The sequence below is a fragment of the Austrofundulus limnaeus genome, unplaced genomic scaffold (assembly GCF_001266775.1).
Source record: "Austrofundulus limnaeus strain Quisiro unplaced genomic scaffold, Austrofundulus_limnaeus-1.0 Scaffold47, whole genome shotgun sequence".
NCBI lineage: Eukaryota > Metazoa > Chordata > Actinopteri > Cyprinodontiformes > Rivulidae > Austrofundulus > Austrofundulus limnaeus.
The window spans coordinates 864,485-873,673 of record NW_013952449.1 but is presented as its reverse complement, the minus strand read 5'-3'; the positions used below and the strand labels follow the sequence as shown (position 1 = coordinate 873,673).

General features: G+C 38.2%; 1 protein-coding gene across 3 annotated transcripts in view; it reads left to right on the top strand.

Moving 5' to 3' along the window:
- nlgn1 (neuroligin 1) overlaps positions 1-9,189 on the top strand; it is a gene marked incomplete at its 5' end in the record, with an annotated part of 498,373 nt that overhangs the window by 438,712 nt on the left and 50,472 nt on the right.

The window sequence follows — 9,189 nt, the reverse complement described above, 5'->3', positions numbered from 1 at the left end:
GTGTGTGTGTGTGTGTGTGTGTGTGTGTGTGTGTGTGTGTGTGTGTGTGTGTGTGCCGTGTGTGGATTGTGCACATCTGTTAACGTGCCTGCCAGCCGTGCAGAAGATGAATAAAAAAATGCTTCCGTTGACATGTGACAACGAGACGGGGCGTGCTTAATTAAAATGTAAATATGGCTGAGGTTCTGCTCGGCCTTTCTTCAGCACGTCAACTGTTAAAAAAAACCTCATTCAGATTTGACAAATAATAAATAAAAAATAGTTTGATGAATAAAATACTGTACCTTATCAACTCTATATGTTGGTAAACAACTTTTTAGTCAGTTATTTTACAAACAACAACCATCGCAGCCTGGAACTCCTGTTCTGAGATTTGACAGGTTCAACTTTCTTTTTTTTATCACAGGGCTTGTGAGGGTCTCTGTTAGACAAGAGAATGTAGAAATGACTCTGCCTACAACTAAAAATACAGATGGAGGACAACAGAGCTGCTTCATGGAAGGAAAAACTCAGTTTAGCCGTTTAACTTTAGCATTAGCGCCCGAGCTAATCCATACATGACAATATAGCGTTAGTTCCCGAGCTAAAATAGGACTCCCAATGCAGCAATAAAAACAAATCAAGATATAGGTGAACACGGACCTTTTGAAACAAAGTAGTTGGTTCAACAGAACGTCCTGAAACCCCCTGGTTACGATCCAGTTCAACGAGAGAGGAAAACATTGAGCTGCAAACTGGTTTCTCTTTATAAATGGATGGATGTGCATCTTGTGTTTTAGTATGAGAAAAAGTGTGGTGTGTCTCACGGTCAATGCGTGAGACTTGAGGCCTGTATATTGCCCCTTTCCCACCAGTGCCACTTAGTGTAGTGTTGGCACGGTTAGTGTCGGAACGGGTCAGTTCGGGTGCTTTTCCATTGACGTTCCAGTCCGGTTCCAGTGGGTGTGTTTTGGGCGGTTGGTGGAGGTGGTTTTTAGGTTTTTTGAAAAAGGTTAATGGGCAAAATGAGAGATGGAAACACATTTGATGAATAACTTTTGAAATTTTAAAAATTCGCAAAAATTTTGAATTAAAATTGGATGGAATCACAACTACTGTCACAATTGAAAAAATGGCTCCTTGAGTTGTTCTTGTAAAGGCAGCTTAGACTCAACCAGTGACTCCACCCCCTAGCCAATCAGTGACGAACAGTGTTCTGACGTCACATTTTGGTGTCAACTGGGGCCGCTTGGAACCACAATGAAGTAGGTACTAAAAAAAAAGGGCTGGTTCCATGAATCTGGCCTAATGGAAATGGCTTGGAACTGTCCCAAACAGTACCGACACTACACTAAGTGGCACTAGTGAAAAGGGGGCATATATGTACTTTTACCAAAGTAATTTTATAGAAATATACATGCACTTAAGTATCACTTTGAGGTACTTATTACAAGACTGCACACCATTGACCTTTAAGGATGATTTTGGATTGCAGGAGATGGGATGAAACAGAAAGATAAAACAAGAAACATTCAGTAGGTCAGATGATGGAGAAAAGAAATCCAGACAGCAGACAGTTGAAGAAGGAGAGAAAAGCTTCTTCACACATCTGTCCTCATTCATGGCGTCCAGCAGAGACTCCGGGCCTGGCTGTGCTTCCCTCAGCTAAACTGACAGACACAAATCCAAAATCCTTTCAAACAAAGTGCCTTACAGACACAAAAACATTACGCAATACAATACAATACAACATATGAAAAAAAAATACTGAAAATAATAGGAAGCAATAAGCTGCTCACTAGTTAGCTAAATTGCTAAGCAGGTAGCTACTTAGCTGAGCAGCTTTCATTGCAGGTAAGTAGATCAAACAATTCAAGGATATGATCCCCACACAACTACCTGATCTGTCAGCAACAAAAAGCCAAAATAAATCAATAAAAATCTTCAAATACAGTTTGAGCTGATGAATACAGCTTACGTTTGGAAGATTGAAACAGAAGAAGGGCTTCTGTCTGATTGGGTTTGGCCCGTCGGATCTGTTCTGTCTCTGTGGGCGTCTGTTAGGAGGATTTCTTCAGATTAAAAACTATTTGTCTCAAAAAAGGGACAGCTGATTTTTTTTTATGTCAGGAGGATGTTACATTAGATTGCTGTCTGTTTGCCTCAGACTGCTTTATTGGCCTCTGTCGCTTAACATCTTCATTTTTCTCAGTGAAATTTTCATTGCAGCAGGAGCCGTCAAAGCAGAATGTGTGACAAGAAAAACAAAAAGCACACTACAATGTGTGCGGAAATGTAAAATAATCGACAGATTAAAAACAAGCAAACATAAAGAAACTGTTTCACTTGCTTTGACATAAGTATTCTCTTTTTTTTTCTGTTTCGTTTCTTTGCCACCCACACACGCATTTTTTTCTCGCTACCCCAAACTTCAAATGTCATCCAGTGGCCTGAGCGCTCCTCTCTTCCTCTGCTCTCCTTCCTCTCTGCTGTAGTCATCGATCCGTTCCTCCTCACCACATCGCCGGCTGACTCATAATCCACTTCATTATTCCACCTACCAATACAAGCGCTCTCACAACGAGGTGAACAAACACACAGGTATCCGTGCAGGAACACAGCACACATCATTTTTCAATTAAATCTCAAACTCCCACAGACTACCCACCATGCACTGCCATTGCCAACTGGGAGCCTCATTTGTCAAAACAAGCGTAGAGCAAGCTTTGAAAAAAATGCAGAAAAGGTGCACCTACTGTACCAAAGTTAGTATAAATCAAACACACACACACACTCACACACACACACCATCCCATACACCCCTTCCCTCTCCTTGCAGAGACATTTTTTGTTTATTTTTCCTACGTATCTGTAGACTCTGCTCACTTCAAATGTAGGAAAAGCTGCAGCAACTCCAGACAAAAACTGACTCTGAAGTCTTCCTCAGTGGAACAGCTAAACAAATAAATTAATTAAATGTCTATACCTTAAACACATACCACATAGCAAAGATTGTCTGGCCCACACAACACACTATCAGTCGGACCAGATATCACAAAGAATGATGGCCCCTTGGTGGCTCAGATGTGGTCTGCCCGAGGTGGTCCATCTAACCAAGTTTTAAAATCTTATGTCCAACCAAACAAAACTTTTTGATCTTGTTTTGAGACTGACTTACTAAACAAGAACATGACGTGTACAATTAATAATCTTGTTAGCAGAACATGTAAGATTGTTTATCTTGTCAGCCTGGAAATTTGACTCAATTTAAGTGAAAAATCTGCCAATAGAGTAAGACAATTGCACATGGTAAGATTCTTGAAATAAGAACAATTTGAGTCAAATTCAGTGGTTTTAAGAACAAGAACAAGAAAACAAGATCAAATTGATTTTTTTTTATTTAGCTGGATAAGATTTTAAAACTTGGTTAGACGGACAGTTTTTGCAGTGTGGGCCCGTTGTGGCATATTAAAAACAATACCATCATTGCCAGGTTTGGCCCACAGCCAGGTGACAAACCACTTTCCATGGCAGCAGTGCCAACTTGAAACCAGATCTGGCCCATACCTGTCTGCTATGTGGGATGCATACCACCCACCACCTTTCATGCCAGAGTTTTAAACTGAGAAAACAAAATGGTGAGAAATCATGTAATTATACCCTTTTTAATCAAATCTTGAATAGTGTATATAATTTATTTTATATGCCTATATGTTCTAGGTGTCGACCATCTTGAATGGAGTCAACTCCAAAGGTTAATCAACTGTAGACAAGCAGGCGGCGGTCGATCCTGATAGGATGGCCGGGCTGCAAGGGCCAAATTTAAATTAAAATCCACTTATTGTAATAGTTGTGGATGATAAAAACAGGGAAGGCAGGTCTGTTTACACATGGATGCTGCATGTGTAAACAGTCAGAAACAAACCCGACGCTCACGGTGCAGCTCAGTCCTGCCTGCTTTGATGTGTGTCATGTATACCAGCCCATTACGCAGCAGAGGGGCTGCGTCTGCCGGCCAGCAACTGCCAGTTACTGAGCTGTGCTTCAGAGAAATGCCAGGGTACAGGTGGCGCTGAAGAGGTAGGAGTTAATAAGCGAGAAGCACTGAGAAATGACACGGCCCAATGCGCCAAACTGACTTCTTAAATTTTAAACCAATGTGGGTCGATCCGAGGCACGCAGCTCCCAAGCTGAAAAATGAGACCCACTCTGGCCCTGGCTGTAGAGGTACATCCAGGGATTACTTTCTGAGAAATCTGTTTCATGGTTTAACTTTACTAACAGATAACTTTACACACAGAAAAAAACATCATTGCCCACCTTTTGGTCTTTTGTGGTAATTTATTAAAAAGGAAACAAGAAATAACGAAAGAAACAATAAATAAATGTAGAAGGTTAGAAGTTTATCAGAGCTTAGTGTGTCTGTTGAAGTTGTGGGCCAGATTAATAGAAACAAGAAGTAAACGTGCCATGGTTCGCTTGATTAGGCACCAGAATTAGATTAACCTATTAACCTAACCAAATCTGGATATTCTTAACTGCCAGTATGAAACATTTAGATGAAGTATGTCATGTATTATACAGTAGTGGGCACAGCTATCCAAACAGTTAGGTTTACTTACTTAGCTAATCAGCTAAACAAGAATCTTAGCTCTGCTAATGCTAATCTACTAAAAAGCTAAAACATTCCCAACTAACACTAAGTGCTGGTGGGACTGCTGCAAACCTGTTGTTAGATTTCTGTTGGTTTAAATTTAAGGTGGGTGGGATCACCTGTGGCAAAATGGCCAATCCAAACCAATTACCAGTTTACCCCTTTCAGAATAAAAGTTTATTTGATAGAATTTGTATTTTTATGATTACCGTTTGAAGTTTGTCAAGTAGTTTTAATGCTGGATAAACAGTATAGTTTTACACTTGTGATTTTTGTTTATTTATTTATTTTTATGGTCTCAGTTATTGGAACCTAATTTAGCAGAAGATTATCAGTCCCCTAACAATTTCCAAAGTTTGCAAAAAAGCTAATTAGTTAAATGAAAGGCTAGTTCTGTTGTTAGCAGATTAGCAAAAATGTGCCCACCACTTAAATTGTATAATAATCACAAACCTTAGTTTATTCTTGGAATTGGTAACAAAACAATATTTTTTTCTACCCACAGACTCTCCCACTTTTGATGTGTGTGTGCGCCTGTTTTTCTATTTTTATTTTTATTTATTTTATTGTTACGTTTTAGAACCTTTGCTGATATAATCACCTACCTATCAGGACAAGTCTTTATGGAGACCAAAGCCCAGTTCTGATAAAACAGAATGTCAGAATGTCAATGAAGGGTTTTATTTAAGTCCAAAATGTGAATTGGTGTGTGTGTGTGTGTGTGTGTGTGTGTGNGTGTGTGTGTGTGTGTGTGTGTGTGTGTGTGTCAATACAATGGAATTCCACTGATAGAAACACACTTTACCTAAATTATGCTTGAAAAAATAATAATTTTGATTATTAATAATAGTAATTAATCACAAAAATCTAAGTTTTAAAGTGATTCACCAGATGAAACAGCTGTTTGTAACACCTGCAAAAGAGTTGCAATCAGCACCATTGGAGGCCATTTATTGAGCTGTTCTAAGAGAAACAAACAAACACAGATATAAAATTTTGAGTGCAATAGCTCAACACACTTAAACACACACTAAACATGCCTTGTTACATGTCAAAAATGATATAAAGTTGATATTTTTTAGCTGTTGTCGTTGATTGACTGGAACTTTGTTACAACTAAAAAACTGTTTTCTGAAAGAGTTAAGAAGATTCACAAACAGCAAAGGTCATTAAACCTGAAGGGATGCAAAATATTTTTGCTTGCTCCCAGTTAGCTCGGTCAAAGATTCAAGTAAACCAAGGAAGACATGAGAGGCTCTAGACAGCAACCTGGAAGCAGCACGAGTTAAAAATAGGGAATGCACAAGAAAAGCAATGAAAACAAACAGGCAGAAACAGGATTCAGTGTTTGTGAGTGACATGTAAGAAATTGGCTGGCTTCCATCCAGAAAAGCCAAAAAGGAGAAAACAGGTTCCAGTGGGCTAAAGAGAGGCGCTCATGGAGCGTGGATGATTAGATGGAAGTGAGTTTCAGTGCGAACTGATCTTCTTCTGCCTGGAAGATGCCGCTGGAGCTTTAGTCTGACAAGGTTTGAATAAAACGGAGGCAAACAAACACAACTGCAGTTATTGATGATATGTGATCACGTGTCAGGGAAACGTTCAGGGGAGGGGCTGATGCTGTCACACTAAGTAACAAAAACTATTTGATTTGTGAGATCATTCAGGTTTAGATTTGTTCCTCTTCCAAATTTAATATAAATGTTGATTGTGCCATTTTTATCTATTATTTACCTTTTTTTAGTTGTGCTTTAAAACACAAGAATTTAAAACTTTTAAAAGAAACCGTTTAATCACAAAACGAAACTGAACATTCTGCCAGAATATTTCCTGAATGGAGCTATTTGCAGTCTTGTGACAAATCACAAAAAGAACATTTATTTTTTTAAAGACTTTTTGTTCAGATTTTATCTAGATGCAGTCCAAGTTAAGTTCTTTTTCTCATCTGAAGTGCTGAATAATAACTTGTTTTGGCAAATCACTGCTTAGGAGTTTTGTTATGACACTTTTATATTGATGAGGCTTACCACCAGACTATTTCCATGTGTGCGAGTGCTGCAGTTGTACTGACAGGGCCTTTTATTATCATCCTGTTTGAAATCTCTGTCCTGTATCGAATTGCACAATGCTGTGTGGCTCTATTACATAGTGTGCTATGACTTTTGGTAGCGGTATGTCACAACATAGACAAAATATACAAAAAAAGAAGCAGCATTAAATATGCAAATAAGATTTGTCCAAACAGATAAGGAAACCCAGCTCTCTTTGAAGCTCTATAGCTCCAACAGACCTCACATCAGAAACATCATGACATTGTTAAACAGGTTTTTACACTATGAAAGTCTAAATTTTATGATATTTAAAGAATTCGTCCATGAAATGTCCAGCAGCTGATGATGAAACACTAACTTTTGATTTGTCTTTCACAGTGTTTCTCACTGCTAAATGACGTTTCTCTGATTGTTCTCCATTTCTCTGCACAACCAAACTTCCATCGATTCAGTATTTTTCAGCTCGACATGTTCTCTTTATAACAAAAAGTGACTTTTTTTTACTTGTGATATATCTTACATCAAACACTAAAGAAGCAAACATCCATGTGACCACGAGAGTCAAAAGTTTGAAATATGCAGCTGTTCACAATGCAGCTGCTTATTTGAAACTTCAGTCTGTTTTATACTGCTTCTCTGGCATTCAAGAAGTGGCAGACGTGTTAAAACCACAGCCAGCAGCTTTAGCATTTATTTTGATCTTTACATTTTTATTTTAGAAATTTTGTGCAGAAGCTATGTTTAAGACATTTACTTACCGGTAATTTTAAACTAAATATGTAAAGACCTAGATAGAAATAGGCATTTTTTCTCACAAAGATCCACACTAACAATAAGTTATTCCAGTCTGGCCATCTTTTCAAATACAGAATTGCAGCCTGAAAGTTTGCTTTTATTATGTGTCAAGCAGCTCATTAAACACATTAAATGTTTAATGCATCAACAATCGTTAAAGACAGGTAATCCTCCACAGGAATACACTAGAAGCCCTGCCTTTTTAGCCATCTTCAAATCTTACGATAATCCTGAGTCATTGTCAGAGGGAATGATGTTTAGCAGCAATGGATTCCGATCACTACTACATAATGGGGGGTGGGGGGGTGGGGGTGGACTAAGACAAAAGCAAGAATATTTTATTTAAATAACTACTGTCTTGTTTCTTCAGGACACAGAGGAGCTTTTATTTTCAGCAAAGACAAAATCACTTACCATCTCACAAAAATGGGTATATTTCAGCAAATATTACAGACCTTGTGATAAGTATTTGTATACAGGGCTGGGCGATATGGCAAAAAATGATCATGATTATGTTTTTCATATCGTCCAATCTCAATTAAAATCACATTTTTTGTTAACCTAAAAAAGTGACTGAAAACTATTTTAACAAATAGATAGCTACAAAAATAAAATAAATAATGGCTGTTATTTCACTTTCACTAATATAACAAATAGCTGTGGTTCAGTATAACATTTAATTCTTTTTGTAAGGTATTTAAGATGGTATTTACCGAGAAAAAAACATTTATGTGTAAATCATAGAATCTTTCATTAATAAAGTTATCCTTTTGTAAAACTGAAGTTTTGAATTGAATTTCACACTAAATATGTCATAAAGAAACAAACCTACAAACAGCAACACTTTGTGCACACTTGCCATCTGAATAGGATCTAAGTTCATTGCTTTTGTTATAGAATGACCCCCACCCACCCAACAACCCTAACCCTGTTTACAGAGCTTTATCAAACAACAAACAACACTGTTTCATTTTTTTCTGAAAGAATGTCTGATTCTGCACACAACAACATATTTCATAAACTCCCATCACGTCGCGTCCAGCCCATCCTGTGCCGATAAAACTTACAGAAAAGTTCTTCTGCAGATAAACGAAGAACCTCTGGGACATTGTTCCATCCTAAACGTTACCCTAAGACCGCTTCATATTTTTGGAGGACACTTTTGTTTTAGCGAGCCGTGCATCGCGGCTCTCTTTTCTTTTTCCCCTCTGTGTCGGGAGGGCAGCTCAGGCCCTGCGTGCCTGTTAGCAGCCAACAGCAGGTGCAGGAAGTGACAGCGGACAAAATACCTCAGAAATTCGCACAAATAAGCAATATCTGTGAGATTCAGCATTTTATACTGGGCTACTTTTTGTTTGGTTAATTCTGAGATTCCGTCTGTGTTTCATTAGCAACTTATAAATGGAAGTGGAGCAGGAGAAGGTGGATTCCGATTGGCTGTTGTCGCTCACATTTCCACCATGTTTGATCGAGGAAGAGGCTCACAGCTGATCACCGTGATCGATCTGATTTTGTTTTGATCCATCATTGCGATCAAATAATCGCCCAGCCCTTTTTGTATATTTAGAAGACATTCCCAACATATGCTCCAAGAGTGCTTCTTTTAAGTAATATTTGGCTGTACAGTGTAGGGGTCACCCTGGTGGAAAAAAAAAACTTTTCTATTGTTTTTTCTTTGTCTTTGATTTTAATTTTTACACTTATAAGAAG